Here is a 22,484-nt window from a genome sequence, read left to right on the forward strand (position 1 = left end):
GAGATCATGACCTGAGCCAAAGTCGTACACTTAACTGACTGAGCCACATAGGTACCCCTCTTATTGATATTTTAAAGGTTGGAGATATCAGCCTGGAATAGTAATTTTCATTTAAATTTTGTTGTTGTTGTTTTTTAGTGTTTTTTTTTTTTTTTCCTCCCGAAACTAAGATGGTTCCTAGGATCATTTGGCACTTAAAAAAAAAAAAAAACAGTCAAATAAGCAAATACCACAATTAAAATATAGCCAAGCTAAATATTGTGTGTCGTACAAACTCACCAATGGTGCACTGACTAAATTTTGCAAATTTTGGCTTGTGAGGTTAGTGACAAGTACATCCAGTCATAGCATGTGTCTCAAATGTCCTTTTTTCTCCCTTTTTTCTGTCACCAGTGAAGAAACTCTGTAATGGGGGTGGGCTGAGGAAGTGCAGCCAGAGTATCTGAGTATCAGCCTGCCCAGAAGAGCTGGGACATATCAAAGAGGGTGGAAGGAAGGAGCAAAGTCTTCGGGCTATGCTGGATGACAAGGGAGTGACAGCGTGCTGAGGGACCCAGAGAAGAGTCATAGGGTTAAACTCATGCAGACACCAAAGTTTCACTGGGGGAGGATCACCAACTGCTATCCTGGGGTTAAAGTGCCAGGATTTTTATGAAACCGCTAAGAAGTCCTATATTTAAGGCGGGAACTATTCAAGTCTCTGGTCTCTTGGAGATGACTCATCTCAAAGTCATTTTATACTTTTGAAATTTGTCAATGATATAATGGGAGCAAAGTTTTTCCTGTAAAGAAGACATAGGCTGTTTGTTCCCTGCAAAGGAAGTGAAAAATGAGGAAACCATCTGGCATTCACTCAAAATATCTAGATAATTGAGACCAAAGTATCTTTTAGCTTAATTTTATATCAATGAACATCCTTCATGCCCCCTTCCACATTCGCTGTATAGAAGGTATCTTAAGGAAAGAGCCTGGACTTTTCTAAGTAGAGTTTTGAGATACAATGGTTATTAATACTATTGGATTGTGCTCTCCATTATCCTTAGCAATTCTGCTATTCTTGAATTTAATATATGTGTGTGTATGTATGTATATATATGTTAATTAAACAGATGTTTTTAAGAATTTTTATAGATTGAAAAACTCCTACCTTTATTGAGAATTTCATAGCATTGATCAGATATTTCTCACAGGGGATGTTATCTTGCTGTTATCTCTCAAAATTGCATTTCAAAGCTGGTTGATAGACTAAGTGAGAGGAAGTTAATGTCCTTTCTGTACAACACAGGTGTAGGATGCATTTCTGCTTAGAAACATTATTATTTATTGCCAAGGTCATTTAATAAACTTAGTTTTGCATTTCGAATTCAGAATTGTATGTTTTGTACCATATATTCAAGTTCTGTTATAAAAACTCACATTTCTGGGGAAGACAGAACCATATTTAAAAGACATTTAATAGTTGTTTCCTCACTCTCTACCTAAGTGTATAAAGTATTGTTTTATTATTCTTAAGTGTGGTTATGTGATAATATCTTGCCATGTCAAGGATGAACACCACTTTTCATTCCTTATTTTAATCTGGGTATAGATCATTTTCTGTTTTCCTGGGAATAAATGTACAAGACTTGGGAAACATTGTAACTCCCTAAAGAAAAAGAAAATCTTTATCACCTAGGAAACCTAGTATTAACACCCAAACTTGCAGCTACTATGTCAAACTGGTGTTAGTATATTCAGCTGGATTAATTAAGTCTCCCAACTGGTCAGTATTTGAAAGTTGCTGTCAATTTTCGTTTGCATCAGAAATTTTCCTAAATTTCATCACCCTAAATGATATACAAAGATTGTATTATATGTCATGTCCTTTAAAGTTGAGAAATTGAATGGTCCAATTAGGTCCTAGACTTAAAGGGAGCACATTGACGCAGGGTCCTAAAAATATAGAATTTTGTGGTTTTACTGAGAAATAATATATAACAGGAAGTTATATGACAGAAACTTGGTTTTGTCCTTAGTATTCTGTATTTTAAAAATATATTCCTACACTTCAGGTTTTTTCTTCTTCCTCTCCCCTCCTTCCTCCTCTTCCTCTTCCCTTTCCTCCTCCATATCCTTTAACTTAGGGTTCGACTCCATTTTCAACAAAAATTGCAAACGTCCATTGGGGACCACTGTGGTCAACTAGCCAAACAGGAGATGAGCAGCAGCTTTTCTTAGCTGAAGAATCAACATGATTCCTAATTCACATTTCCCCCCTTTTCCCTAGGCCATTCCTTAACTAACCATCAATTGAAGATAACTCTGGTTGATCATTTTGGATGGAATTTGCCTATTTTTTCCCCTGTATTAAAAAAAAAAACCTTCTAATTTAGAAGGAGCTGGCTTACCTTCTTACCCTAAGGAACTACAAATCTGGAAAACATATATGAGATAATGCTTTTTAAGACATGATATTAGACAATGAAGAACAGTGATTCCTGACAGGTTGGAAAACTAAATGGGGAGCCCTATGATTACCCCAGTTTACTGTCTGTAGAGAGTTTCAAGGCTACAACACAGGGAGGAGGGAACCCAAGTAGACTGTGGTAGTCTATCTGAATTCTATACCCAGTGAAAGTATTTATTTTTAAATAAAAGTTAAAAAAAAACTGTCTGGGGGTGCCTGGCTGGCTCAGTTGGTGGAGCATGCAACTTTTGATCTCAGGGTCGTGAGTGGGTCAAGCCCCATGTTGGGTGTAGAGTTTACTTAAAAATAAAATAAAATAATATAGATTTAAAAAGTAAAAAAATAAAAAAAAACTTGTGCATTTTATTGAGATATATTTGACATATAACGTGTTAGTTTAAGGTGTACAATGTGTCGATTTGATATACTTACATATTATAAAATGATTACAACCACAGCATTAACAACTCCACCATGAGAATATTTTCTAAAAACAACGGTGAAATAAGGACTTTTTCAGACACACAAAAGCTGTAAGAATTTATCACTAGCAGAAGAGTACTAAAGGAACTGTTTGTGGAAGTCCTTTAGGCAGGAGAAAAGCGATACCAGATGGAAATCTGAACCTATAGGAAGAAAAGAAGACACTGGATTAGTAACTATGTGAATAAATGTAAGATATTTAAATCTCTTGGAAAGATGATTGTTTAAAGAAAAAATAATAATGTATTTTGGGGTTTACAGTAGAAGTAGAAGTAAAATGTATGAGAAAAATAGAACAAAGGTCAGGAAGAGAGAAATGAGACATTATTGTAAGATCCTTATGTACTGTACCTAGAGTGGTATAATGTCATTTGAAGGTAGACTACGATAAGATATAGTATAAATCCTAAAGCAACCACGAAAATAACATGGCAAAGAAATTTGTCTACTAAACCAACAAAAGAAATAAGACAACATCATGAAAAAAGCTCAATGAATTTCAAGGAAATCAGGAAAGGGGGAACCAAGAACAGGTGAGACATGTAAATATGACGTGGTAGACAAAACCAAATTTTATTACTAATCACTTTGAATATAAATGGTCTCAATATCCCCATTGAAAAGAAGAGATTGTCAGATTGAATAAAAAAGCCAGACTCAAATATACACTGTTTACAAGAGATATGTTTTAAGTATAAGGACAAAAATAGAATAGGTTACAAGTAGAAGGAGGGGGAAAGATACACTGTGCTAATCAAACAAAAGCTAGAGTGGCTATGTTAATATCAGACAAGAGAGACAAATGACATTTAAGACAGGTTTTACAAATTATTCATTGCTTTATCTAAGTCTGAAATACAAATATTACAAAACTTTGTTCTGATCTCATTCAGTAATGTGATTCTTCAACCACAATTTTTAAAAATTGTATATGCATGCTCCTCCATGCATATCTTTCTTTTAAAATGTTTTTTCAAGGCTGGAGAGAGAGAGAGAAAGCAAGTTGGTATTGAAACATTGAAGCAAGCACACAAATACAGAATGGATTCTTAGCTCTACAGCTGATTTTGGGTCAGAAGAAGGGACAGAGGAAGCTTTCTTTCTTTTCTCATGAGGACCCTTCCTATTTTTTTTTTTCCTGTTTGCAATTGTTTTACCAATGCCTTAAGGTTTCCCCCAAACATGCTCAGGCACTCCCATTTGTCCCACTTGACAGTAAGTTCACCTTTTCGGTTGCTTAGGCTAAGAGCCCTGGAATTATCCTTGAAACTTCTCTTAGCGGTTAGCCTATTTACTTTACCTTCAAAATACACCTGGAATCTGATACCTTATCATCTTCCTTGCTATTACCTGGTGGGAGCCACTATCTTCTCTTCCCTGAGTCACTGTGATGGTCTTTTATATGGATTCCCTTCTCAGTGATATGCTTTATCCATTTAAAGTCAAATCATGTCCTCTTTCCTTCAACAACCACCACACTCCACCTTCACTAGCATTCCCTCTTCTCTCAGTGTAAAATGTGAAATCCTTACAATGGCCCTTAAGGTCCAGAATGATCTGGCCCTAGTACTTCTCTGCCCCCCCTCTTCTGCTCTTTCCCTTCCCTCACTGACTCTGCTCCAAACCACCCCCTTCCTCTGTTTTCCTCCATCACGGTGCACATTCCCTCTTTAAGGCTTGTATTGACTGTTTGCTCTCCCTGGGACACTTTCCCCTCAGATATCCTTACGGAGAACTCCTTCACCTCTTTCAGATCCTTGTTCAAATGTTAGCCTCTCTAGGAGCTCTGCCCTGACTGTCTTATTGAGGTCATAAGCATCCTGGCTTCAAGGTCCCTTTCCACTCCCTAACTGCCTACTCTGCTCTAATTGTATTTCTTACATTTTGATCTACTATATAATCTGCTTATTTATTATGTTTATTCTTATTGTTGGTCCGTCTACATGAGCATAGAATCTCCATGAGGACTGGGATTTTTGTCTGCTTTTTTCATTGGTGTATCCCAGTGGCCTTAGAACAATGCCTAGTACGAAGTAAGAGTTTAATATTTATTAATGATTGAATGGCCATTTGCAGAAAAGGGTGAAGAATCTTGTCAGAAAATAACAGTGTATTTCATCTTTTCCACCAAAATGTCTACTACAGAGCCACGTGTCTTTCAATTTATATTATTGGTTGGCAAACATTTAAAGCTGACACTTTTGACAGATGAGAGGATGACTAAAGATTTTGGCCACCTCTGCAATTTTTAAATTTTTGTTACATTTATGTGTTATAAAGAACTGATTGTTCCTATTTGGATGTAATTCTTATATAACTCAGTGAAATGATTAACACGTTATTAGTTGTCAGACCTGAGGGGGTAGAATTTTACCTGTTTAGTTATTGTCAATTGTCAATCATGGAGGAAGGAAATGTACCTCTCAGAATGGAAAATTTCCCTGGTCTCGTGGGTTCCTGAGAATCACTCTTAGGCTTTAGCAGAAGGTTTCAATGTTTCTATAGGATCTGTATGGTAAGTCTAGGCATAGTACCCTTTACATGGAGAAAGATTTGAAGCAAGAATATAGGGAGTCAAAGCTTTGATGTACCTGACTATGGGGCTACTGGACACACACACACACACTCTCTCTCTCTCTCTCTCTCTCTCTCTCTCTCTCTCCGCTCCCCAGCCCCACTGTACTCCCTACTCAGAACAGCTGTAGAGCAGTCCCAGTGCAGTTGAAGATCAAGTCAACCAAGGTAGGAGGTGACCACCTCCTTTCAAGGTAAATCCTTTCAGGGTTTGACTTTGTTTAAATGTCTGGTTGACATTTGCAGTTTGCATTTGCTTTGCATTTGGCTAGTAGTCTGTACAAGGTGCTATGTTTAAAGTAGCCAAAAATTATATCTGCAATACCTTGCTATTCTCTGAAATTGCAGCCCCCTGTTTGACTTGGTTGTTATATCATCCGTTGAGCTAATTGAGGACACATATCTTATTTCTTTCGTCGTCTTCCACTGCACTGGTATTACTTGCAAATGACCTAGGCTGTGACAGTGGCAGCCATAACATCAGGAACGACTCGCTCAACTTCTATTTATTGATCATCTGCTACATGGCAGGAAATACATTAGATATTTTACAGCCTTGTAAATGTATATTGTTATTATGCTGTCTTTCATTTTCTGTGGTTTTCTTAGGCTTCATGACAATTTCTGGAGGAGACGTATTTACTTTTTATCTGCCATATTAGGCAGTGTCATTAGAGAGAGCAGGCAGGGGCAGGAATAGGGTGATGGGGATAGGAGTGTGGAATGTGTAGAGTCACTACCAGCTAATCCACAAGCAGACAGATTAAATCTGTGGCCTAAGAAACAATGAGAGCAATAAACCATGAGTCCTGCTGTTGGAAATTCATGGGGGAACCCTTTGTCCAGGATAACAAAAAGATGAGAGATGGAGGGATGGATACCAAGCCTTCCTAACTAACTTTTGATAATCGGCAATGAATCAGTACTTCAAAAACTGTGAAAATATTTTGAATCCTTTAATAGTTTGTCTGCTTGCATATCCCTTCCCTTACTAAGAGTCAAAACAAAATTTGCCAGTTTTCTGTTGAAGTTTAAATTTTATCCTACCAAATTGTGTGTATGTATATATATGTAACACACATACACTTAGGAGCAGGATTGTCAGGTTTAGAGTTTGTGAATGTTTCGCTTTACAAGGTTATGCCACATTATTTTCTAATAAACGGTGCTCATTAAATTATTTGTTTTTAAACGACAGAATTACCCATGATTTATCCTTAGCTCCTGCCTGATCACTGTATTCCTGGTTCTTGGCTGCTTATAGGACTCATTTTGATGCATTAATTTTAACACCAACTAACCTCTCTTTATTGCTGTCTCTAATTATGAGGAAGATCATCTTTAATTTATTCCAATGAAAAGATTTCAGGTCCTGTGTTGTGTAACTCAGAAGACGAAGGAATATCATAATTCCTAGCTCCTCCTAGGAGGTGAATGTATTGTGAAGCTAATGATGGTTAATCTTCAAGACCCCTTATTTGCCTGGGTTCCTACTAGCATCATTGGAGAATATTCATTTTTGGATGCATTAAAAAAATTTTTTTTTAATTTTAGAAAGAGAAGGAAAGAGAGAGCATATGGAGGGGAGAGGCAGAAGGAGAGGGGGGAGAGAGAGAGAGAGAGAGAGAGAATCCCAAGCAGGTTCCACGTTCAGCACAGAGCCTGACACGGGGCTCAATCTGATGACTCTGGGATCATGACATGAGTCAAAATCAAGAGTCAGATGCTTAACTGACTGAGCCACTCAGGGGCCCCATGTATACATTTTTTATTCATAATTTAAAATTATGTTTCTTTAAAAGGATTCCAACTTGTATAAGCTTAAGGTCCCATGAAACCTGACTTTGTCCCTAGTTTCTTTTATGTTATAATCTTTTTACTTTAGGGTTTAATTTACAATTTATAACCTTTGTCTTCCCAATATTCTGCAATAACTTTCAAGAGACTTTTTAAAAGATTCAAAACATTTTCCCCTGAATATTAAAAAAAAATCACCTCAAACAGTAGACTAGTCATTTAACTCAACAATGGGCTCTTCCCAAGGGACATCATCCCAGTTTTAGTGAAGTTGCTTGGAAATGAGTTAGAATCCTAACAGTTTCAACACAATGAATTAATTTAATCCACATAAGTCATTCTTGGAACCACTCAGTTTAGTTTGGTTATGATGTGGCTCCATGTGCCAAATCAGATTTAAGAGTCAATGTATGGTATTAGTGTTTCATAGACTGGTCCCAGGGTTTCCCTGTAATCTCTGCCTGATTTCTCTGAATTAAATAATAGACAATATAAGGTGTAATAAATCAATTAACTATTCATGAGAAAGTTGTGTGCCTATGAGTAGCTGGCAATCTACTGGTGGTTATTAGTATGTTTGATTACTAATTTAAAGATATCTTTATTGGCTTCTGATCATTGACAGCAAGGCATATGACTACAAAAAAAGCACTCATTAAGAAAATAGCAAAGCTGAATTGGAATATCGTCGTTGTGTTTCTAGGCAGATTATTTCTTGTAAGTGTAACTCTGTGGCAGAGTCCCTTGATTTTTGTTCCAGATCCATGGGATAATCGGAAAAATCTTTGGTTTCTAACTAATGCCAGAACCTTCTCCAGGGCTTTTATATTATGGACTCTTCCCACACTGGTAATCAAAATCCTCTTTCTTGTTTTGCACCAAGGGCACCAAAGCCTTCCAACCATTCAACCATTTTTCTTACTGGCTCCCTGAAGGTGGAGTGAATCAGGTCAGACCTTTACTGAGTGCTTTGCCCTTTCTGTCCCAACCTAACCAAATGCTATGCTTAACCTTCAAAGCTTCTTATGTGCCTGGGCCCTATGTAGCTTCATTAAAAAATACTTTTGCATATCATTTTTGTTCATAGTATTTTATTCTTTTTCATAAAAGGGCCCCCCAGGAGCACGCATTTCTTTGTAAGGAATTAGGTAATCTCAGGAAAGATTTTAGTGTAAGACAATGTTTCTTGAATTTAAAAACTCTTAGGTTCCTTAGAATATACCCACAGACCTCCATTCAAAAAACTGGCATAGAAAACTTGACATTCCAGTCAACTTGAATATCCTCAAACTCATCAGGGGGAGGCCCTTTCCCATTTAAGCCTCTGCCATGAGCATCTCCTGTGGACTCTCCCTCCATCCAGACCTTTCGTGCTCTGTTCTCTGAGTGCTTCCTGTCCTCTCAGACTCCCTTCAAGTATATCTGTTGGTTATCCTACTCCTTCCCAGAGCAGGATTTGCCTTTGTATTTCTTTCTTTCTCTTTTTAAAATTTTATTTTAAGGAGAAAGATTGCATGTAAGCAGGTGAGAGGGACAGAAGGAGAGAGAGAATCTCAAGGAGGCTCCACGCTCAGCACAGAGCCCGATGGGGGGCTCGATCCCACAGCCCTGGGATCATGACGTGAGCTGAAATCAAGAGTCGACGCTCAATCGCTCAATCAACTGAGCCACCCAGCGCTCCACCTTTGTATTTCTTAAAAACCCCAGAAGCACCTCAGTCTCTGATAGGGTGTGCACTGATCTCTCCCCCCAACCCTCTGAAAGTAGCACTAATCCATTCCTGACCATCTCAGATTAGACCCCGGGATACTCAGCCAGAGGTAGGATGTTTTTAGCCACAGAATAGCAGCCCCAGTTAATTTGCACAGAATATCTTATTCTGATGTCTCTCTTAGGTAACACTTTCCTTCTGGTGAATGTAAGACTTCTCAAGCAATAATAACTTGCATTTATACAGCCTTATGAACATGAACTCACATAAATCACATTCATTAGTGCCTCTTCCCTTCAGAGATCCCTTTCCCAGGTGACTAGCACGTCGCCAGCCTGCCTCCCAGCCTCTGCTTCGCCTCTATTATTGGTATAATTGTACTTGGCTCTCCCGGGGGAAGCCCACCTGCCTGGTCCTTTTCCTCACTCTTCCGTGACTCTCTCACCAATTTAGCTGAGGTCCATGACTCCCCCCACCTATTCTGCCAAACTTCTACTGGGTTTTGTCCAGAGGACTGAGGACCTCTGTCTCCTGTGAGCACCAATCTCTCATCTCTCTTCTCCAGCTCAAAAGTCTTGTGTTTTATTTTTTTTTTCCTTTTTACTCCCTCATCTTTCCCATAATATTGGCGATCTCATCAAATGAATCAATACAGCTCTACTATGCTAATACAACCAGCAAAGTGCTTAAAAGCGTAAACTGGGGTTGGCTCCGGCTTGATGCCAGTTTTCTTAAAAAGTTTCAAACGTCCTCCTGTCCTTACATATTTCAACCAGGGGGACTATTAAAAAAAGTTCTCTGGGCTTCAGTTTTCTCATTTCTAAAATGGATTTAATAATAGCACTTACCTCAAGGAGAGGTTGCGAGGATTCATTGAGAAGATAAATGTGAAGTATTTATCAAAGTGGTTAACATACAGTCCACAGACAAAAAGTGTTTAGTTTTCATCGCAGACTCATCTGATAGGCTTGCGATTTGGTCTTTCTGTGCCAAGGAGAGTGCAATGTTTCCATTTTGTGCAACATACCCAGAAATGTTTAAAATTTGAAATGTTAACATTTTATGCCACATGTTTGATTTATTTTTAATTAGGGCTCTTAGTGTGACTATCCCTTCTTTAAGTGTTTGAAAATAGAACATTGTTTTCCCCAGCACTGCGTGGGTAGTATTTTTTACATAGGCTGAGCTTTTTAATCGAAAAATATTCATCCATTTTATCCACCTCATTTAAAAAATTCTAGGACAGGAAACATACTTTGTTATTACCATTCCCATTTCAAAGATGGGGCAACAAAGGCATTGAGAAAAAAGGTAATATGCCTGAGGTCACAGAATGACTACGTGGGGAAGCTAAGGCATAAGCCTAGTCTCTTAGTTTGGTCTTCGTGTAATTTTGTATCAATATTTTAAAAAATGCACCAAAAAACCTAATCAGAATCTTCTGAATAGCAATCATGTGCTGAAAGATGGTGTATTCTTTTTGCATAAAAGATTTTCTGCATTACAGCAGGGGGCCCTACCCTGATGTGTCAGGAGGAAGAAGAAAATTCATTTCTTATACCAGCCTGTCAGCTGCCCTTTATGATTGAACCATATACCATTAGACAATCACAAACAGTGACAAGAGCTTTTGCTCTGTAGCGATTCTCATGTTTGAATTGGTTTGCTGAAATGCTGCTCTATGCTGTATTACTGGAAAACACTACAAAGAACAGATGTGCAGTACCATGCAATATTTATCATTTAGATGTTTAATCTGGGTGTTTTAAATACTACTCCGATTTTGTTACAGTGTATTTGCTACTTGAAGGGTTTTTTTTTTAAGAGCTATGTTAAAAGCACAATAAATGATATATTTTTATGGATTAAGTAAATCCTCCGTTGTGGACGTAATCATATCCTGAAAGTGACTGAAAAATAAAAATATTCCCAATTTTCATAGATACATAATTTTGATGGTGTATTTGTAGCAATTTTACCAGAGTAAATTCACATCCTCTGTAGCTGGTGTAATTCTTACACCTACCTTAGGGGAGACTTCTGTAGAAACACAGAAGATCTGTGCTCTGGTATTAACTCCCAGTAGATTACAAAAAGTAATCAGAACCAAATGGAAGATATACTGTCCATCATATATTTTCAGGCTTGAAGTAGTATTTTTTTTCCTGCATACTAAAGCAAGTAGGGACCTTTTACATTATCTCTGGTCCCTTTATAACTCCTTGAGTAAGTGTATTGCAAATAAGCACATTTATCATTGAAGACTGTTAGTAAAGAATATGGTATTTATTCAGACGATTCAGAGACACAGCGTTTGAAGAGTTTTTAAATTGCTTATTTGGTTTAGAGCCACATTCGCTTCTTGACTAAGGCATTGTTAAGTGATGGAAGTTCGAAAGCTTATCATTTCACTGATCTCTGTCGTAACCAATGAAAATGTTAATTTTAAAGAATTAAAATGTAGGAATAGGCTATATGAATTTTAATAATGTTTCATGCTTAAATTATTAGAAAATTTAATAGAACATATACTCCTAAGGTTAATTTTAAAGACACTGCATTTCTTGAGTCAACATGAACGCTATGAAGAGATTTCAGGATGAAAAATTAGTGCCGAACAAAGCCCACTGTGGAGAATCACTAAGCACCAGCTATGATAATAGCCTATTACGAGGCACCTGGTTATACCATGGATTTGATCACGGAGGTCAAATCATGTTCTCTGTGTACACAGTGATGCGTGGTACATCCCTTTTCTTATGACTTGGAAAACATACAAAGAAAGGGTTCTGTGTGTCCTCTGGCTCCTGCATTATAACAGGACTCCATGTAGTAAGACCATTAAGACATTTATGAATGCATCCATGGTGAGTTACAAAATGCCTGTGGATGGACAATTCATGCTTATGTATTTATTTATTTAGGATTTTATCCTTACTGCCATGAGGATATGGAGTGGCTTCCATACTGAAAGCAACGAAGTAAATATATCAAAACAAATATTAGCCTTTTAGACAAACATTTTCTCATTAGTCTTCTCTCTGTGAAGAGAATGAGGTTAAAAATGGTTTGAAGTTTCTTAAGTCATTATGTTCTGTGGCTTTTCTAAAATTAGAGTGTCATGTTTTCAGTAACTGTGTTTGTATTTACATAATTTTATTAATTTTTATTACAGTTCAAAGCATACAACCATTTTACCAATTGCCTTTTTGTAATTAGAATGTTATATCTTCACTTTGTTTTGGCTCTCAGTGAATATAGTAGCATCACATTTCATTAGCAAATACAGAACAGTATTTCCTGATGTAATTAGACAAGTGTATTTGGTGTTTAACATGATTTTCATCTTCATTAGAGAGAGATATGAAACTTACGTGTCTCTTTTATCACTTAGAAAATTCTTCTGCCTTGAAAGAAAATCTCTGCATTTTTTTTTGTTACTATTCCTGTTTGATTTTGTGAGGCAACATGTCACCTGAATCCGTGGACGTAGCAAATTATCTGAGTTTGTCTGGTGGAAGAATACAAGGGTGTGTGTAGGTGGAAGATATAAAGGACCATACTTGGAAAAGATAACATAAAAATGATTGTTTTGATCAATCTGAGGAAGTTTTTGACATTAGAGTTGCACATTTGAGACCTTTCTCTTGAATTAAGGACAATTTTTGAACACTGGCTACTTGATTACCTAAGGCCCACTTTGTGGAGATCAATGGTGGGTTAAATAGAAGAGCATTATGCATTAGTAGACAAACTATTATTCAAGAAGATGGAGAAGCAGATCCTGTAACAGCCATTTGTCACTATATTTCCTTCCTCTACTAAAACCAGAAGGTATTCACTCTATCTTACAGAACTTGAGAATCAGCAGTGGAAATAGGGTTTTGAAGAGTTTTAAGCTTGCTTTTCTTTTTCTTTCTTTCTTTCTTTCTTTCTTTCTTTCTTTCTTTCTTTCTTTCTTTTGACAAATAAGTCACCTAATCACATTGATTATCCCACTCCTTTTATTGGCAAAATATGGACAATTTGTATATTTCTATTTATATCACCACTATGTGGTCAGTTTTAATTTGGCTTTTATTTCTATACATTTTTGCCAAGTACAAAAGTTTGTCCTCGAAGTGGTATTGACTTATAAATTTTATAGGATTAGGCACTAATTATGATAATATAAATAGGAATTTGGAAATATATAGGGGTTGAACACTTGTGATATTTTCGTATATAAAATTATTTATGATATTTACTCAAATTTAGGATAGTTCTTTTTAGTGAGGTCTTCTCTGCAGTGGTTTTCAATTATATTCTTAGTTCAGTGGAACATACAGATATCAGGGGACCTTTGTGACAATCTCAGAAAGGCGGGATTATAGGATAAAATATTGTGTTCTTTTCTTGTATCTTAGGCTCTGTTTGTCATATATGTCTATTAAAATACTATTCATTATATTCTGTTTATTTACTCAAGGGATTTGAATTAATTTGTAAAAAAAAAAGGCAAAATGAAAAACATAAAAAAATAAGATTAAGGAAAATAAGAAGTAGAACAAATGTCAAGATCAGAAACAAAATAGGACGTAGGTGAAATAGCTGTGTTCTATGTTGAGGTTCAAGATTTGTGGTAGCCTAAGTGTAAAGGGAGATTTGGACAATTATTCGTGATGAGGAAACCAACACTCTCTCTGATGCATGTGAAACTTTTCTCAGGACATAGCCCTAAAGGAAATTTCTCCCATAGAGCTGCATATGAGCAAGCCCCGGATAGGGCTACTCAACAATGTTCTTATCGCCAATACAAAGAAACATTTCCAAAAACCAGGCTATTTTCCTTCCTCTTAATTTGAATGAAAGCTAAAGGCAGATGATGAAAGAATAGTTTAGTATAAGCAACCCCATAAGAGGTCTTGACAATATGGTACTAATGAGAGTTTTTGATATCTACCCCGGTCCCTCTAGAGGAATGGATCATAGCCAGCCCTTCAAATTCTTCCCCACGGATGGTAGGCAGTTTGAGGCTGAATCTCTGGTGAGGAACTCTGTGTTGTGTTAGAATCGAGGTTGTGAGTGCTCGTCGTGCTGTGAGTGCACAACACGTGCCCACCGTCCTTTTATGAGCAAGTATTTCCTTATATAAACATTTCCTGCCTTGTCCTGTGATCTTGCTACTCCAGCCACAGCCAGAATCTGGCCTGCAATCAGTGCTAAGACCCAGGTCAGCATCTGAGTGCCCAGGGAAGATAACTCCATCCACTGTGGTACTCTAATCTGGATGAGGACTGATGGCCAAAATGGTATCTTTGCTCTTAGGGAGCGTGACTTTAAAATAACCAAAAAGAGATGGAGACCAACAGGGTGGTTTTGAAGTGAAGACATACCCTGAAGGGAGACAAGCAGAAGCCCTGAGCTGGAAGGAGGAGGAGAGGGAAACTGAGGCACACACACACAGACTCCTGGAGCTGCGGTTGACCTGCTGGCAATGCAGTGGAATCATGAGATCTGCTTAGCTATTTCGAAAACCTTGCTTGGGGAGATATTTCCTGCTTCCTTACTTTCTTGAATATCTTTACAATAAACGCCATTATAGAAGGTAATCTGCATACCTTGTTCTTTGTAACCAAAAAGAGCCAAACACAACTTGACCCTTGTAATGTGGAGATTAAATGATAGTTTATTATTCTTTTATAGAAATTAAAGTTTCCAACAAAATGCTTTCCAGGAGGAATCATTATGTATGTTTACGTCTTTTTGTCATTAGTGATAGAAACAAAACATCTAAAATTTCTTCTTGGCATAATTAGAAGTAACACCTATTGAAGATTATTGAGGCTTATATTTTTGTTAAATCCGTAAAAACATCTAAGAATTACACACAGAGACCTGGTCATGTATTTGTTTTGATAATAACCCTGGGATTAAAAGTCGTGATGTTTTAAAAGAACACAAGATCTCTTACTACAGTGGTGTAAATGTTGAAGAGCACTACAATCTGGAAATTAAGGTCTTCTAGGATTTAGCATGTCATGGGGCTGATATCTGTTGTTATAATCAGAACAAACAGGTGGGCTGCTTTTACTGCATTATGTTTGTATTTTGGAGAAACAATGTCATGGTGCAATTACCTACCCATTTCCAATAAGAGGAATACGGAACCTGGGACTTCGAGCCCTCTTATTGTCTCTTCCTACTGTAAAATCAGACTATCAGGTTACAGTGAGGTAACTCTAATGAAGCAAAGTACATTCATTCTTCAGCCCCTTAAAGAGCACTCTGCTAATGCGGTCTCCTTTCTTTAACGTTTCAACCCAAATCGGTGATGACCTTTCTAATGAAACATAAAACCTATGGTATGCAACCTTACTAATATATTCTAATGTAACTAGGTCACACAAAAGGCTTGTTAAGTTTGCAATGTCTACTTTTGCCTTTGCCAGAATTTCGAGTTATACCCAAAGTGTGTCACTCTTGACGGTATCACTGTAATCCTACTCCAAATAAATAGTTCCTTAAATAAAACTTCTAAACATTACCACCCTGTAAAATACGTTAGAGTGCTTGATGATTCAAAAATCATGACAGTTTTACATATGACTAATAGCCATCTTCTATATTATTATGTATATATTTAAAAAGGATTCTACATATTCTTAAAGAGATATAATTTGATAAGTGTGTTAAATATGTTTCACATTTAATGGTGTTTTGTAGTTGTGCTCATGGAATGGCTTCCTCATGAGGAAGAATTCTTTATTTAGAGCTGCGGTGGGGATGTTGCCTTCCTGAATAAACATCCACGGGGCCAATGTCCTGTAGTGACCACACTTGTTTGTTTGTGGAGCTCTTTGTTGAAAACTGACATTTCGGAGTCACCCCCTAGTTCTTTTGAAAAGTCATTAACCATCTGCCCCATAGACGCTTGTCATATATATATGGATATGAAACCACCCAAAGATCTCTTAACGTAGAGTTCCTATTTTGCATGAATAAATAGGGGAGAAGGAAATCAAAGCACTTGGTATTGCAAGCATCTCCCTTTAGTCTCTTATCTGGCTACACATGGCCACTCATACATACACCAGAGTTTCCCAAGCTGCTGCCACCGCAGACCCGACTGGCCAACGGCTCTCTAGAGATAGGTGGTTGCTTGCTTTCCGTGGGGAATTGATGCGACACAGATAACTGTGGGCCAGAACTAAACGGAGCCCGCAAAAGTTACTGAAGGTATGAGATTAGATCCCGCCTGGTGAAGGGGATCGCAGAGGAGATCCCGGAGGGGACTCGGAGGGAGCGGCCGGGCTCTGCTGAGGCGGCACAGAGGCCCGGCTCCTGGCAGGCGGGTCTGGGCTGGCTTCACTACAGTCAGCCTCCCGTGGATGTTGCTGCAGGCACATCGGCATCTCTTAATGTACTGAAGAAGAAAGGGGACGAGGACAGCAGGGAAGGAAAACCAGGGGGAAAAAGAAACGTATAAAAAATTCACCACATAAATTAGCTGCGTCTCTTGTCGCAAAAACTGACAATTTCTTCTGAACGTGAATCCTGGGCTGCTTCTTCAAGTGCCTGGAGGAATTGCATCACGGAACCTACAAGGTAATTATTAAAAATGCATAGATGGTCATGTAGGTACAAAAAAATTGGGCAACTTGTCTCCAGAAAAAAACATTAAAAGGTCCGCATATGTCAATGAATTAGAGTCTGTTTTCTTCTAACAGCTGCTATTTTGGGAATTCCTCTGAGGATGTTTAAAGAGCAAGTTTTGTATATTGAGGTGGCTGCTCCATTGTCGCGGACAGTTGAAACCAGAGTAGGCTATTGAGGGGAGCTAACGGTTTTGGCACTGGTTTTGGGTGTTAAGTATCAACTAACATGTTTATGCCCGCCCTTCAGATGTCCACATACAAAGACCCCTTTCTCTCCCTTCTGGCAAGAATCCAGGCCAATCTTGGAATGCTTAGTCCCCCGCCCATCATTAAGGGCACTGTGTTAATCGTGGGGCTTCATCTCAGAAGCACCCTGGAAAGGAATGCTCACTGACCCACAATATCCACATTTCCGCTTCTGTGGAAATTGCATGCATATGAACATGGGGTTCTGAAGCAGAACTAAGAAACAATCAAGTTCAAGTTCACTTAAAACTACCTAGAGATTTAATATGTTAGCCAGGCTAATGGATAGGTCATTGAGTTGTTGCAATCACTTAAAAAAATGTGTGTTATATTAGAAGTGTATGGTATATGTATATCTATGATATAAATATGAGATTCTTTCTCACCATTATTTCTGTGAAGAACACAGATACCACACACTTTATTCAGCGAGTTGTAGACCAAGTTTTAGGCTGCTAAAAAGATGTTAGCTTGATTTGAAATAATACGTTCAAGTTGGGTTTAATAAATACGATGATAAATAGGTAGACCGAGAAAACATTATATCCTTCCTTATAGCTTTAAGTCGAGTACTAGAATGTCCCGGAATAACTAAAAAAAAAAAACCAAAACTTTCTTTTGTGATCTATTTGGCATTAAAAGTATCTTGATGTTCTGTAGGCTTTGTTAGACTGAAGATTTTAATGAGTTGTATGTTTATGAATTTATTAAAATGAAATCTAGAATCAATGGAGAAGAGAAATTTGAATCATTCTAGTAAGTAATTTGCAAGGTGTTTCTTGGAAAATATAGAAGAAAGGAGTAAATAGTTTGTTTTGTGAATATTGCAGGTTGGGCATCTTCAACTTGTTGGGGGAAGGAGTGAAACATAATCTCACATCTAAAGTTTTCAGGATATTTATATCACATAAATGATTACTTTTTGCTTAAACTTGTGACTTATTTAGGTTACATCTAGAACATTATGGTTCTTCTCAGATGCTTAATATATTTGTTTTTATGATTCAAAACTAGTCTTGACAACCATGATTCTGTTCTCTGTCTCTATGAGTTTTGTTTTGTTTCTTCATTTGTTTTGGTTTTCAGATTCCACATGTAAGTGAAATCATACAGTATTTGTCTTTCTCTGTCTTACTTATTTCACCTAGTATAATGCACTCAGGTTTCATCCATGTCGTTACAAATGGCAAGATTTTGTTTTTTTTTATGGCCGAGTAGTATTCCATTGTGTACATATTTTTTATATATACATATATAATATATACATTTAATTTATTATAAATTATAATAATTATAATATTAAAATATATAATATATCAACATATTACATATTAATAGATATTACATCTTCTTTATCCATTCATCTATCACAGAGGGTATCTAGACTTATTGTGGTAATCAATGACAGTGTATACAAATATCAAATCATTAGGTTGTACACCTGAAACTAATATAATGTTATGTCAATGATACTTCATTTAAAAAAATGAGTCTAGGAGCACCTGAATGGCTCAGTAGGTTGAGCGTCCAACTCTTGATTTTGGCTCAGGTCATGATCCCAGGGTCATGGGATTGCGCCCTACTTCAGGCTCTGCACTGAGCGTGGAGCCTGCTTAAGATTCTCTCTCCCTCTCTCTTTCTCTCTTTCTATCTTTCTCTCTCCCCCTCTTCCTCTCCCCTACGCATCCCCTCTCTCAAATTTAAAAAATGAGTCTTGAATCTTTAGAAAAGCAGAAAAATTCTCCCCTACATGCCAACTATTTTACATATTTATGCTGTCCAATTTACATTTTTACTTTCAAGATATTAGTGCAAGAAAATAATACTGATGACTAGAATAATTTGTTTACTTCTTTAAAAAGTCCTCACACATTAGTTTTATTTATTACTTCCCCAGTTACTCTGCCAGTATGATATGTTTTTCAGAGGAGCGCAGGCATGATTCTTCACCCCTCAGGCTCGAACTGTGGTTTTACAAATCCTTAGGACTGTATGCCTGGCACATAGCTGGCACTCAGTAAATAATGTTTGAATATACGATTGGATAAAGATCTTAGTGATTTATGTGAGTGTGGGAGGAAACATTAGGACCCCTCCCCTCCTCTATGTGTGCACTCCGCAGAAGTCACAGCATTTGACAGGCCTACAGGATGGATCGGATCGCTTAGGTTTCATGAGAACAGGCTACAGCTGCTGGGTCCTTTGAGACCAGGCTGCTATAGCCCTTTGTGCCATTGCTGGGAGTGGTCAGACTTACCCAGCCTCACTTCCCTGTTACCACTATGGAAGTGGTAACTTCAGTGGTAACTCCAGTCTTCTACTGGAGACAAAGGAAGATCAGGCAAAGCAGGGTAGGTCTATCCATTGTTTGTTTTCAGAACTCTCTTCTCCATTCAGCTCTGTTTCCCCTCTCTGATCCAACACCCCGTTGACCTTACGATAGCACCCCACCTCTCTTTGATATTTAATTTTCTGGCGTTTCCATAGTCTTGTTACTCCTTCGGCATTACTTTAGATTTTTACTTTGTCCCATGGAACTGCTTCAGCTCTGATGTCTTATTATCACATTTTCTGACCATAATCCATCATTTTTTCCTTTCTCAGTCACAGCCAGGTAAGAACCTCCAGTTCCTTGAACTCCTTACCTTCCCCCTTCTCTTTTCTGCCTTACTTAACCTAGACTTTGTTGTCCATCCTTTTAATTATCCTCTTGCCTACAGCCTTCATCCCCCATTGCTCCACACGCCGGTGGAACACAACCCTGGTTCAGTCTAGCTCTTTGCCTCCTCCAGTCCTACACCAAGATGCCATGCCCACTTGGCAAACTAGAAATTTAGTCATCAACCTTGACAGCTTTTTTCCCACTCTCCCCTCCCTCCCCCACCCTGCCCAGGTTCTGTGCCTCTTCCCTCAATACCTCTGAACTTTTTCCTCCTCCCGTGTTGCCCACGGCCATGCCTATAGATCAGGTTGCTATTACCTTTCACCCACATAGCTGCACTAGTTAACTGGTCTTGCTGCCCTCAGTCTTGTGTTCCTATTAGCCAGGCTCTGCACAGCAGCTATAATGTTCTTCATATGTTTCAACTATGATCAAGAAACTCACTTCTGAAACCATTTAATGGTTCCTTGGTTAGAGGCAGTGTTCAAAGTTTTAAAGATGGTGTATCCCTGTGTGATCTGACTTCTGTCCATAGCTCTGATTTTGCCCCCTGCCTCTTGCCTCTCCTTTCTGCAACTCCAAAAGTTGCTTTTTTTTTTTTTTTTAATGTTGTCTATTCCTTTACTTTTTTCTTCTCCACTAGCACCATGAAAACTAAGTAGGGTCTTGGGGTGCCTGGGTGTCTCAGTCGGTTAAGCGTCCGACTTCGGCTCAGGTCACGATTTTGCGGCTGGTGGGTTCGAGCCTGGCATCAGGCTCTGTACTGACAGCTCAGAGCCTGGAGCCTGCTTCGGATTCTGTATCTCTCCTTCTCTCTCTGCCCTTTCCCTACTCACACTCTGTCTCTCCATCTCTTAAAAATAAACAAACATTAAAAAAAAAACACCCAACCAAGTAGGGTCTTGATTTCCTTTCCCCAAAAAGCTGCTACCTCATTCCCAGGCAAATGAGGAGAATAGGACTTGAGGCTGGAACCACTGTTAGGGTCTCCCTCCCCCAGTCCAGAGCCAGGGAGAGGAACTGACACATGGAGAGGAAGTGGGATCAGGGAGGGCCTACTCCAAGTAAAGCCTACACTCGGTCCAGTCTTGCTTCTAGGGATGGGAGAGGCATGACTGACTGTCAGAGCCAGGGTGGTGCCTAGCTGGGCCACAGCCCTCTGTAGTGTGGTCCAATGAAACCTGAGGATTCCCAGCACCGCTGGTGTCTGGTGTTTCAAGGTTGCTGTGGCCATAGACACCTCTTGGACCTCTTGGCTTTGGTTCCCCAAAAAGCCAATGGTGACAGCAAGTGGTAGACAGGGAAAGCAGACCCAGCCCTGAGAGCCTGCAGGCTGCACAGGAGAGTAGCCAACCTGGGGTGGAGGCAGCTGGATCCAGGGAGTGGCTGACCCACACATCATAGATGCTCTTGTTGGGCAGCACCCCCTAGAAGAGGGCATCTAGATCCCAGAGCAGCCCTCAAAGAGGAGGGGAAGGGGCATGGGTTTTAAGGGCCACCCCCTAGTAGGCTGGGCTGGTTGAAGGTGGGCACTGGGGACAGGATGTGGGTGGTAGTGGAACCAGGGGCATTATCACATGGGGAGTGTATATTGGCAGCAGGAGGTGGGCAGGTGTCCCCAAAGTGAGGCCCTGTGACTTCTACTGGATAGTCCCCAGGGGCCTGGGGTACCCTGCCGTAAGTAGAGGAGCCAGGCTCTGTGCTCAGGGGAGAGGGACGAGGGCCTGATGGTTTCCCCCTGGGAAGTCTCCTCCTGGGCCTGGGGAGGGGGCAGAGGTGCCACAGAGTCCTCTCGGAGGTCAGAGGTGGAGTGGGCACCTCCACTGTGCCCAGAGCCTGCCTGACTGGGGCTGGTCCGTGGCCCCCCTCCCTGAGGTCCCTTAGCAAAGACACTATGCTGAGGCCCTCACTAGGCAGTGGCTGGGGTCTAGGCAGCCAGCAGGGCCAGCCGTGCAGCACCTAAGGGCCTGGGTCCTTGGCGAGGGTTCCCCGCACCCCTCCTGCTCTGCCAGCGCCGGCACAGGGCAGTGTTCTGCAGCCGCAGCACCTCCACCGGGATCAGGCTCACATCTACTGCCTGGGAGTTGCCCTTGGCCTGGGGCTTCTCAGGGTCCGTAAGTACCTTGCAGAAGCATCCGAAGCATGGTTGGAGGAAATGTTGTGGTGGATGGAATCCTCCCAGCCCTCGTAGTCCTCCTAGTAGTTGGGGAACCCAGCCTGAACCTGACGGATGATCTGGGCCAGTTTCAGCCTGCGGGAGGGCCCGGTCTGGATCCCCCAGGAAATCATGGCCAAGTAGGCGTAGGTGTAGGGGGTGCTTGTCGGGCTGCAGGTATCTCTTTTTCCTCCTCTTGGGGGGCTGGGAGGATGACTCCGACCAGGGAACCCCCAGGCATGTGTTGCTGCAGGGCCCCACGCAGAGGAGGTGAGCAACGTGGGCAGGGGCCTGGCCCCATGGAGGCCTCAGGGCAATGCAGCAGTGTGGTGAGGCAGGGCTAGGGGTCTGGGGCTGCCAGAAGCGCTTTTCATTCTGCCCATGCTCTATGCACTCTCTTCCCTTTGCGAATTCTCTTTCTTTCACCCTCCTCTTTACCCTCTCACCTCCAACTTTATTTCTCCTGGTGGGTGAAATACTCCTACTCATCTTTCCGGTTTTTGTTTACTGCTTCAAGGAATTCTTCCTGAGATCCCTCTCCCTCCAAAAATAATCGGACTTAAGCACACTGTATCTCCTCTAGGCTAATACTTAGAATCCTGTATTCTAATTACTTATTTATCTATATCTCCCACTGTTTCATGAAACCCATGAGGGCAAGGACTCTACCTGCCTTGTTCGTTGTTGTGCTCCCAGTGCTTAGGACAAGGCTTATAATATACTAAATGGTTAATCATTATTTGCAGCAGAGAGTGTAGAGTGATGGTCAGGTA

General features: G+C 39.7%; 1 pseudogene; it reads right to left on the reverse strand.

Moving 5' to 3' along the window:
• LOC109263252 (uncharacterized) overlaps window positions 1–22,200 on the reverse strand; it is a 34,869-nt pseudogene extending 12,669 nt beyond the window's left edge.
• Between the last annotated feature and the right edge of the window lie 284 nt (window positions 22,201–22,484).

Source organism: Panthera pardus, unplaced genomic scaffold (genome assembly GCF_024362965.1).
Source record: "Panthera pardus isolate Hobbes unplaced genomic scaffold, ASM2436296v1 HiC_scaffold_17, whole genome shotgun sequence".
NCBI lineage: Eukaryota > Metazoa > Chordata > Mammalia > Carnivora > Felidae > Panthera > Panthera pardus.